Raw genomic sequence first — 11,138 nt, forward strand, 5'->3', positions numbered from 1 at the left:
TCATTTCATTCATCATGGATCACACAGTCATAATTGTTGGGGTGAGTGACTTTGCATTATGTGCTAATTTCGTAGAGCTTTGTTCTTTATCATTTATATGTAGCACTTCGAGGTGTGTTTATGACATGTTATTTTAAATGCATAATCAGATTTAAGTGTATAAGTAGTGTATCGTGGTGAGATGAAAGTTTTTATTAAAAATATGACTGTAGGGCTTACATCATGTATGGAAAGTATGCTGTGTAATTTATGTTATGGTTTCTAATAGCACTATACTGATTTCAGTATACTGTACTGATAGGGGTGACGGTGTGACCAACGTTCCATTTCACAAAATGATTCATTTTATTTCACTGTAACGGTATTTTTCACAGAATATATGTTTTTCAATTTATATTGTTTTTGGAATATAAACATTTGCCGAAATTTACTATACCTTTGAACTAAATGCTCACCACAGTTTTAAAATAATGGGTAAGTTACAGTTAATGGGTGTCAATCACTAAGCATGCGTACGCACACATTTGTTTGTAAAATGTGCGTATGGAAGTTTTAACTTACAAATCATGATTCAACAAAAACTTTCATACTACAATTTATTTTATATGTAGGAAAAAATGTAAGAACAACTTATACCACACGCACGCAATAATCATAAACAAGGAAAAAAGTATATAAAATATATACCATGGATATTTATATTATAGGGTTCTTTTTTTAAGTTGTCCTAATGTTTTTGCAAACATTTAGAAGAAATTTTAGTATGAAAGTTTTTGTTGAATCATGATTTGTAAATTAAAACGTCTGTACTACGCACATTTTACGAACAAATTTGTGCGTATGCATGCTTAGTGAATGAGACACAGTGTTAGGGTGAAAATGCCCAGAAGATAACAACAGATTAAGTCTTGATATACAAAATCTTGTTTTTAGATCCGTTATTAATTTTTATAGACGATTGAAGATATAGTATGCATTGTAGTATCATGTAAACATCACTTAATATTTTGAGTTTTGAACATATACTTAACAAATCGTAGTTAATTTAACTTTTAAGTGTATAAAATTAATTAAACTAAAACATTCAAGTGAAATGAATTTAAAATTGTCAGTACATGTAGAGAGGAATACCCCAAATCCTTTATTTAGATCATTTATGCTTTTTCGCAGAATAAAAACTGATAAGAACTACTTAAATATTTGTTAATAAAATGTCATAGAGGTTTAAGCTCTTATACTGTATTATTAATGTTGTTTTGTTGTAAATTATAATTTTCCGAAGTCACCGTTTACTTACATGAACCCTGTTCAGCGCATTTTATTGTAGTTCTATCCACAGTACTGACAATGCATGTCAAAAATTAGTTTGTATCTATTAATAGAATGATATTAATTCACTGATGTTTATTGAAATGATCATAAACCTAAAACCCTGAAACCAAAATATTTCCTTTGGAACCAAATGAAATAACAGGATTTGAGAGCAATAAGTTTCATTTTAAGATTTATTTGTTAGACAGTTTACAGTGTAAATTAAGCACATGTTTGTTCACAGGAGTTTTCATTAACAGTACATATCTAGAAATCAGTCTCAGAATATTATACTTTAGAATATAACTTAATATACATAAATGTATTTATATATTTTCAGCATATGCTTAGATCACAGTCTTTGAAAGCAAAACTTTTGAAAATAACGATCTTAAATGTTAGCACTCCAATCCACCGGCCTGTTTAAAGGAACACTCCACTTATTTTTTATTTTCCAGCTCCCCTAGAGATAAACATTTGAGTTTTACCGTTTTGGATCCATTTAGCCGATATCTAGGTTTGGCGGTACCACTTTTAGGATAGCTTAGCACAATTCATTGAATCTGATTAGAACAGTGGCAGGCGCAATTATATTACGCAGCGCCCAAAATAGTCCCCTTGGCAACTTTCAAAAGCTGGGAACTATTTTCAGGCACTGCGTAATATCATTGCGCCTGCGGCACCCATGTTACGGCAGCAAAGTCCTTGATTATTACGCTGGAATGAGAGTATAGTTCTTAGCCATATTGAGCTAGAAAATCGCAACATTTAATTTTCCGTCAGTCTTAGTACACAATGTAACTACAGAAGAGTCAAGTTTTAAATAGGAAAAATATTAAAACTCTTTGGTCATTTTGAGCGAGATGCTAATGGTCTAATCAGATTCAATGGATTATGCTAAGCTTTGCTAAAAGTGGTACAGCCAGACCCGGAGATGAGCTGAATGGATTCCAAAACAGTAAAACTCAAATGTTTAACTCTAGAGAAGCTGGAAATGAGCCTATTTTCAAAAAAAGTGTCCCTTTAAACATCATGCACTGCATGGCTAATCAAAATTAAATATGTCAAACAGTGTTAACAGCGATTGATTGTCATTTCACAATATCAGAGCAACCAGTTTCAAATACAATGAATTTCAGTAAAACAGCTAAAAAATAGCTCTAGCCTGCCTTAAGTGTCACGTTGTGCAGCAGTTAACAGTCAGCCTAGCCAACTTAGCGAACTAGCCACACCTAAAAAGTTAATTCGTAAATGTTGTAATATAACCAGAAAGAAAATGGCTTACTTCTAAGTGTTTCCTAGATTTGAAGGAGAATTGTTGTAAAAAGAAATAGTACAGTCTCAAGGCAGGCAGAGAAGGCACTTAAAAATGAATGAGTCACTCTTCCTTTCAACGACTTTATGTAAATGAGGTCATCGATGTTGTGGCAAGTCATTGGTTTCCTCCGTAGTTTAGGAATGCAGTTTCACTCCCCAAATGATACGCTGGCTGGCTTCACTGACGCTTACATGATTCGAGTTTTCACTCTTAAGTATAAAATGTAGTAAAACGTTAAAGTCACCCCAAATAAAAATAATTCAATAAAGTACATATACGCAAAAAAACTTACTTCGTTACTGTCCACCACTCGCGAAAAGTGCTTTCTTCAATTGCCGTCGAATCTCTCCACATAAAAGACCAGTGCTGCATGACCACAAAGAGAGCGAGTGAGTAAGAGACCCACTGTGGTTTCACTGCTGCTTATGAAATTACTTCTTCATTTCTTGACAGGATTATGTTTCTCGGTTACTCTCAGTCTAACAAATGGGGGTGCAGAGTTAGCCACGCCCACTTATTTACATTTTTGTGTAATTAAACAGAAATTAAAGAAAACAAGGCTGTTAAGCAACAGCACTACATTGTATCATTTAATATGTGATGTTTATTTCAATTTAAAAGTTTTAGATTGTAATATGTGATAAATTTTTTTTGGGGGGGACCAAAAAATGGGATGCACCCTACACCAAGGGTGCACACGCTAAAAAGTTTGTGAATCAATGCCTTTTACAGGAAACAACCTGTGTGGTGCTGCATGGTGACTCAAGCTGCAGCCACACCAGACTTTTCAGACTTTTCAACCAGTCTATGATTCGCATGAGAATGTAAAATCAGTATAAAAATTTGAGAGAAAATTTGTAAATTTTAATTTGAAAACTTGCAAAATAAATGTGTACATGTACACTTATATTCATACTCACAATTTTAAGTTGAATGTTAAGATTTACACTTGTGGACAGTAATCACAAACTTATGCTTTGATTTTGAAGTTGCAGACAAATAGTCACAAATGTGTAAACTTGCACTCACAAAAAAAAGAGATTTGCTCCACAAACACAAATAGGCACAAAATCTATCACTGCACTTTCAAGTCTTTGCTTTTTGTAATAACTTTTGTTTAATGTATTCAAGGCACAGCACAAGCAGGCAGAACAGGTGGAATCTATTTACACAAATGAGTACTTCATTAAAGGTAGGGTATCTAATTTTGAAAAATGCTAACGGTAGCCGACTAGCAATGAAATAACGACCCCACCCTCCATTCAAATCGCCATCCAAAGTCACGCCTCTTTCAAAACACATGAACACGCAAAGATCAGACTTCCATCTCATTCACCAGTGAGAAAACTTTGCAGTACAATGTGAATAACATTACCAACCTAATTGGTTTACATCAGAATTAGTTAAAGCACACTTTCGGTTTTATAGACGTAGTAACTATATCGTTACGCTAATCTGTAAAGGAACACAAATTTCATAAGCAACACAATGTTTCATTAAGGAGAATATCTGAATCCATCTCAATACAAACATATAGCATACCTACCTTACCAAAATAAACAGTGCAACGACCCTTTCAGACCCTTTGCCTCATGGTAAAGCAGTAAAGTTACCGATATTAATTTGGGTTTTTGCTCTTTGGGGTTACACCCCGAATTTTCAGTTAAAATGACGGTGGTGCTGAACTCAAGCTAATCAGGCGTTAGATCACCCGCAGGAGCATCAGCTCTGCTTATTTGTGACCTTGAACTCATTTGCGCTATATATATTTTTGTACATAAGTTTTTTGAATATATGACTTGTAATAAAAAGTAACAAACACGAAATGACACAAGTTAGCCTATCAAATATATAATAATAATATGAAAAAGTAAAAAAATATAAGAGGTAAAAATAGTGGTAAAAGTTTGGCCCACATCATAGTCACGTTTTTAAAATAGGCCTTTGAAGAAAAAGAGTAGTTGAAATCCCCTGGTCTGGTGTGCTTACAGTATGTCACATTATAGCTATGAGAAGATTTCTGCTTTGTTTTTGTTGTATGCTCTGCCATATGTGGAAAATGTCTCTTACTGAATGAGTGATGAGATTTATTTTCCTGTTTGCGACACTTTTTCACACTACGGTGACAATTAAGACCCATAGGATACATTATGGAGATCACTATCTGATGCAAATCATCTGGGTGTTGGCCAGTATGTAGGTAGCAGGATTCTTGGCTTAATCATTTAAAGTTAGATTTTATTGTGATAGAGCTTCTGTTCATTGTATCGCACAGTGATGATAAAAATGGTGAGTTTATCTATTGTTTTGCTATTTGTTTGTACTTAAACAGTAAATTGATACTGTTTAAAGTAAGACAGTGTTTCAGTTTATTTAAGACATGCCTTGACATGTCCTTGATGATAGCAATAACAGCTACCGATGATTCCAATGTTTTGTTAACTGACTAGCATCACTGCTACTTAGCAAAAAACATGTGCTGCTATGTAAAGATTGATATCTATATGTAAATTCTAACACTGTTTGACATTGTTTATACCGCGTGTCTTGTTGTGTAACAGCAGATAATTTATCTTCGAAACTTGGCTTTCACTTCGGCATTATGTTTCGCTTCATACTACGTATGTGGGGGTCAAAATGGATGCAAATGTTTATTGTGTTACCATAATAAATCTTAATTGTGATTTAAGCAGTTAGTGTGTAATGCTAAATTGCTTTCAAAGAAATAAATCATTCATTGTTTACATCAAAAGAAAGACCATGCAGACGATTAAACTGTCAACTGTATGAGTGGAGGTGTAATAAAAACCACATGGCACTTTTGAAAAGATGTCTAGAAGAATGTGCAGAGAATTAATTTCCATTCTGTGAATCACATCTTCATAGAGTGCACGCAGATGTATTTTTCTAGGGCAACCCGGAAGTTATCTGGACACCGGTCCCTTGCCAAAAGTCATTTTTTCATAGACTTTTGAATTATTGCAAAAAAACTCCAAACGTTTATGTATCAAGATAATTTGCACAAATGAATGAATTTACTAGAAATAAAAAGCTAACTACAAGGTCACTCGACTTCATCACCTTTTATATAAATAAGCAAACATGGTCACTGTCAAAACTTAAGCAGTGTTCAAAACTTCTAGGGGCAGTTTCCTGGACATGTGTTAGAATAATCCAGGACCAGGCCTTAGTTAGGACATTTAAGTACAAACGTACCTTACAGAAACCAATACTTGTGTGATCCTGAGACAAAACAATGGCACCTGATATCTGTTAAGATGCGTTAGTGCAAAATGTTTTTAAATTAAGACAGCTCAAATATGCGTTTTAGTCTGGGACTAGGATACGCCCTGTCCGGGAAACCGCCCTAAACTTGAACCTCTGTTGAGTATTACTCATCTGTGTCTCAAGTTACTTTTAAAATTACCTACTGGTATTTGTGCATCCCAGTAAGCATTATGTAAGCTTTTGCATATAAAAAATTAATAGGCAATAATTATTATTTTATAGGGGCGGTTTCCCGGACAGGGGTTATTGTAGTCTCAGACTAAAATGCATGTTTGAGCTGTCCTAATTTTAATACATCTTTTCATAACACCTCTTAACATACTTCATGTCAGTGCCATTGTTTTGTCTTGTGATTTTATTTTATTTTTATTTTATTTGTTCTGCACGGATATCACATAGCTACAGTACAAGGAGGGGAACGAAACCCAATTGGGTTTATACAGAGTTCCACTCCACTTACGCACACCAGTATTGTTTTTTTTTATTAAATGTCCTACTATAACTAAGGCCTAGTTCTGGATTAATCTAAACCCTGTCCGGGAAACCGCCCTTTAATCTTAATATGACGACTCTTGTGGGATACATATGTATAGTGTGATTCTGTGTTGTTTGTGTGTTTGCAGGTTATAATATTTCACCTTCTTCAGTTTTGCAGTGCATTGCCAATCAGTGCAGTAAATGGTAAATATTGTTGTTTCCCTTGCATTTACATTTTTTTTTACAAAGTTGTGCATGGTAAGGCTTGCATCACTCTTCATTAATTGTCATACAGTGTATATGGTATTTAAACAATGAAGAGCCATCAAGTTCAACATCAAGTTGAACACTAAAAATCTAAGTGTGCTATGTATTATAAATAGTTAGCTACACATTTAACTGAAATTGTTAATCAAGACTACTTTAGATAGGCGCGGTTACCCGGACAGGCATTGGCAGGCCAACTTGCATTGGCATATCTTAACATATATCAGTGCCATTGTTTTGTCCCAAGTTGCACACCAGTATTGTTTTTATGTAAGGCATGTTTGTAAAAACTACTTAAATGTCCTAATTTAACTAAGACTCTGTCCTGGATTACTCTAAACCTTGTCTGCCTATAGTGTTTAGTGTTTCATATACAACTAAATGGTCACAAACTATTTACTGTTTCTAAATGCATTACAATACATTTTTAATTATTAACATTTTGAAAAATAAATGAATGATCTAATGAGTTTCCTTTTAATTTGATATGAATGCATATCGCACATTACTGTATGTTTTTTTTTTTTAGAGTGTCAGTTCAAAGTGATAATAAGCCGGACAATAGAAAATATCTCATGTTTTGAACCAATGAATGGCAATAAGCCAATTTGTGGGTCTCATATACCAACCACCTCAACAAAGTGCGAAACTTACAACAAATCTGGCATGTGGTGCATCAAGTGGCCATCAAACTTTGACCTGATGTGTACAAATGATGAGAGTCTTGATAATTTTGACGGTAGGATAAGCATCACAAACCGTTTCAACATTTGAAATGAAATCCATTATAGTTCATCTGAAAATCTAATTCTGCATTACAGATATAAATTGTGCCAATGACCAGAAATGTAAGTCAAAGATTAATCAATTAAAATGAATGTTTTTACATTACTTTATATACTTTATTGTAAAACAAGTACAAATATCTAAATATACGATTTTAAGCCATTAATAGTTTTATAGTGTAAATGGTATTAAATTGTTTGTTTTAGCTATTCGCTGTGAAGGAGAGAATAAAGGTAAATGAATTCAAGCTAAAGTACATCTTATGAAATACACAATAAAAATATTTGATATAAAACATGATTATACCCTAAAGTCACCAGATGCAATTTTTTTTGTTGTTGCAGAAATAGACAATTCTGTGTCTGCAGTGATGAGTAAGTGTGCAACACACACACACACACACACAACACTGCTATGTTGCAGGCTGATACTGCAATCATTTACATTGAAATTATTTTCTCATTAATCTACACTTACACTTATACCTTATAATGACAGTGAAAACATAATTTTAGAAATGTCTGTATGTTTATTAAAAGAAAAAACGAAAATATCACATTTACATAAGTATTCAGACACTTTAATCTGAACTTAGTTATAGCACCTTTGGCATCAATTACAGCCTCAAGTTTTGGTTATGACGCAACAAACTTTGCACATTTTCTGTCATTCTTCTTTGCAAATCCTCTCAAGTTTGCTCAGGTTGGATGGAGACTGTCGGTGGACAGCCATTTTCAGGTTTCTCCATGAGATGTTTGATAGAGTATTAAGTCAGGGCTCTGGCTGGGCCACTCTAGGACATTCACAGAGTCATCTCTAAACCACTCCTGTGTTGTCTTGGCTATGTGCTTAAGATCATTGTCATGTTAGAAGGTGAACATTCAGCCCAGTCTGAGGTCATATCTCTGTATTTTGCTCCATTTAGCATTCCCTCAAACATAACCAGTCTCTTGTGACAGTATTGTGCAGGTGATGATGAGCGATGCCTGGTTTCTCCCAGACATAACATTTAGAATTGAGGCCAAATTCAATCTTGGTTTCATCAGACAAGAGAATCTTGTTTCTCATAGTCTGAGAGTCCTTAAAGGGCTTGAGAAATGGGAGACACCTGAGCTAAATTTCAATTGTTGTTACAAAGGGTTTGAATAGTGAATGTAATATTTAAGTATTTATTTTTTTTAATTTACTATCATTTCAGTTTTTAACAGAATTAAGTGTGTGTATGTCTTATTTTTGCAGGCATTCCTTGGATGGCAGCCTTCCTTCCTGCCATAACCCTCATGATCCACTAGATAGCACTATAACATTACAAATAGGCTAATACTAGCGTTTTGCTTAAAGGGATAATTAACCTAAAAATCATCATTTTCTGACTCTCATGTTGTTACAAACATGGCGTAGCCAGGGTTTGAAATTTAGTAAGGTCCAGAGTTGTTAAGAATTTAATGCTATCCCACTAAAATACACTAAGTACACTTAGTAAATGTACTATTTTGTGCACTAGTTTTGTAGTTAATATACCAAAAATTTGTCTTTAGTATTAAAGATAAACTTGAAAAAAATTGAATGACATCAATATAAGAGTTTTTGAGTAACCTCCGCCCACAGGAATATGTCATTCCCCAACTAGCTAAAACGGCTCTGGCTAAGCTGCTGGTCAAACCACAACACACTAAACCAGCTAAACAATCAGTATTCTTTCTACCCATGTTATTTTCTACAAATTTGTAATGCTGAAATCGTTTCTTACATACATAATCACAATGATTATTGCATGTCTTACCGAATGTAGTATTATGTCAGCAATAACCTCCCCACATTGAATGATGTGCCATTTGAGTACAGTTTAGGTGCTGGTCACACCGTGTTGCCAGATATTAGTACGAAAACAAATGAAATTTCAGATTTTGTCTATTAGAAATAAATCAGAGACATCGCTAACACTAACCATGCATTCTTACTTTATACATTTCACAATGGGATCTGGCAACACCGCAAATTCTGCACCCGCAGCCGCCAGCGTCTCACAGGTGCTTAAGTCAATCTCCATTATTTTACTCTAAAATTTTTCTAATTAGTCATTCAGATTTCAAATTTCATTTTATTATATGAAAAATGTACAGACATCCGGACCTCGGTGGCCTCATAGCTGGCTAGGGCCATAGTTACAAACCTGTATAAATTTCTTTGCTCTGATGAACACAAATAAATATTTTGAGGATTTTTTTTACCAAGCCGATCATAAGCCCCATTCACTTCCATGAAAAAATACCATGGAGGTGAATGGGGCTCATAGACGGTTTGTAGGGCTGTGCAAAAAAAAAAAATCGGCTGCGATTCTCATGCGTGTTTCATCAATATAAGCCGGTTCCGTGATTGAAGTAAATTGCCATCAGCTGCTTTCAGATGGAGCAGCATTTAGTACACAGAGCCGTAGTTCACCAAGAAGCTAGGCAAAATCGCAGGTTTGTAACATCCTGAGAGCAAGTAAAATATGACAGAATTTTCATTTTTGGTGAACTATCCCTTTAACATATTAAAATAACATTTCTTAAAACTCGACCTTGAGCTAATACTGATCTTAAGTACTATCTCTCAAAGTGGATATCGAAGTAATACTTCAAGGAAGTACAATTATAAAATAATAATAAGTCCTTGAAGAACAATAGGGTCCTCGGTGCTCCGGCCCTAACCAGGGTAACCACATAATCCATGGTTTTGCTATAACCATAGTTTAACCTAGCCTGGCTAACACCAGACCAGATAGAGAATGAGACATGGTCTGGGAACCCTTTGCTCATTTTCTCATATTTGAGGCGTGGTTTACGAATGCCCAGAGCCGTTTATTGGGCGCTACGAATGTCTATCAAATGCGCCTGTACGTAGCTCATAGCCAATCATTTCAATTATACCAGATGACGTATGTAGAACGACATAAATTCTAATGTAAACGACTTTTATCTGGTATGTGTGCACACAGCTAAAAGCTATGCAACTAAACCGGTAGCTGTATATTGATATTGAAAAGCAACACAACTTAGTGGCACTGTGACAACCACAGTAGGGAGACTACAGGCATAATGACAATATGATATTAATAAATACCACTTACTATTTATAAGTTAAACGGACTTCGTCAACGACGATGCCTAGCAGGTTGGTCCTATAAAACTCTGTGGTTATCATGTTTTGCCATATCCAAACATCCTTCTTGGATATGAAATTGTTTAACGGCAAAAGTTGCTCTTTTTTTAAATAAACTTGCGTTCAAAACTACTTCGAACACTATCTAAGGCTGCATTGAAAAGTAACTTTGCGTCTGCTGCCGTGTTGGATAAACAAAACTACATGGTGTGTCCCATAGACGTCGTCATCGTCTTGCTGCCCCCTCCCCGTTCTGTGATTGGTTCCCTATTTCAGGGGGAAAATTGGTCCATAGTTTCCATGCCATACTTGCAGCGTGAATAAATTTGCGCGCCAGGCAGCATGGGAAAACCAGGCTAAGTTTAACCATCATTTTGTAATAATGTGGTTAAACAAATGTTAATCAATCTGTCAAAAAAGCATGGTTGCTACACATCTACTATAATAAAACCACAATTAACTATCATAAATGAGAGCTAAGTGTCAGTAGTACTGTATGGGTGATTCTCACGAAAACTTGGTTTTAAAAATGTCAAGCATGAAAATG

Source organism: Misgurnus anguillicaudatus, chromosome 4 (assembly GCF_027580225.2).
Source record: "Misgurnus anguillicaudatus chromosome 4, ASM2758022v2, whole genome shotgun sequence".
In the NCBI taxonomy this organism is placed as follows: Eukaryota; Metazoa; Chordata; class Actinopteri; order Cypriniformes; family Cobitidae; genus Misgurnus; species Misgurnus anguillicaudatus.